The sequence below is a fragment of the Neomonachus schauinslandi genome, chromosome 13 (assembly GCF_002201575.2).
Source record: "Neomonachus schauinslandi chromosome 13, ASM220157v2, whole genome shotgun sequence".
In the NCBI taxonomy this organism is placed as follows: domain Eukaryota; kingdom Metazoa; phylum Chordata; class Mammalia; order Carnivora; family Phocidae; genus Neomonachus; species Neomonachus schauinslandi.
Window position 1 is genome coordinate 3,628,372 of NC_058415.1, and position 1,004 is coordinate 3,629,375.

Below are 1,004 nucleotides of genomic sequence, written 5' to 3' on the forward strand. Positions count from 1 at the left end.
CCTGCGCCGCCCGGCCCGGCCGTCCTCCGGCCTTCCTCCGCTCGCTCGCTCCTCAGTCAGCGACTTCTGAGCCCGCCCGCTGCCGCAGCGCTCGCTGCTTTTGCTCAAATGGCGCCTGCCCGCCTCCGAAGAGCTTTTAGGTGCCACCTACTGCATGCTCCTGGAATAGGTGGCCGGGACTGGAATTTTCTGAGAATTCAATGAATTAAAATCACTCCGTTGGAAGCGCACCAGATTCTTTTGCTTTAGACCCTTTACATCACCAACTGTAATCACTACTAACCGCCTAAGCTTTCCTTGCAGTGTCCAGATAGTAAATTAAAAACCTGCTCATTGAGGAGGCAGGTGGAATAGGGCCATGCCGGTGGCCACCCACACAGTGCAGATTAAAACATTCTCATTTAATAGACTCGTGGGACAAAAATCACCATTGGCGAGCTGGGGCTAGAATTCCCTTTCCACTGAGTAGTTTCACATTAGCGTTTGGGGGGAAATAACCAGGTGTATTGTCTGATATGGATAAACCTTTTTGTCTGAGAAGCATTGATGGGAAACAGTTGAATCAGCAAGAAATAAGATTTATGGCTAACAATTCTGTGCCAACATGTTTTAAATACTTGCCTATAACACTGATGGAATATTGAATTTAAACTACAGGTTTGAGGAATATTTCTTTGCCCTATTGTAACTCATTCTTTTTTTAATATCAATTTTTCCAAGAGACTTGGCAGTGTTTGTTGTTCTTTAAATTTGATTTAGCTTATAGAATCCCATTTACCTGTTTAAACCTGTCTTGAATTTCTGGGTAATTTCAAATTGCCCTGTCCTCTGATTGATGTTCATTTCCAAAGTACATTCCTGCCGATATTCACAGGAAATAGATGTTTTTAAAATCTAACTTAGAATGATAATGATAATCAAGAAAATGTATTTGTCCCACTAGTTCACCCTAATCCTGACCTAGAAGCTAAGGCCATCGGAATATGGGGGGAAAGTCACTGAAG

The 1,004-nt window shown here is 43.3% G+C and overlaps 1 protein-coding gene across 2 annotated transcripts in view; it reads right to left on the reverse strand.

Moving 5' to 3' along the window:
• The window catches only part of DIRAS2 (DIRAS family GTPase 2), a 34,570-nt gene that overhangs the window by 31,919 nt on the left and 1,647 nt on the right, over positions 1-1,004 (reverse strand). Inside the window, exon 1 of one of the 2 annotated variants that reach the window (XM_021694358.2) lies at positions 4-86. The exons of the other annotated variant lie outside the window; for it this stretch is intronic. The gene's annotated coding sequence lies outside the window, so the exon portion shown is untranslated. Of the gene's footprint in view, positions 1-3; positions 87-1,004 lie in introns of those variants that run through there. 2 annotated transcript variants of the gene reach the window in all.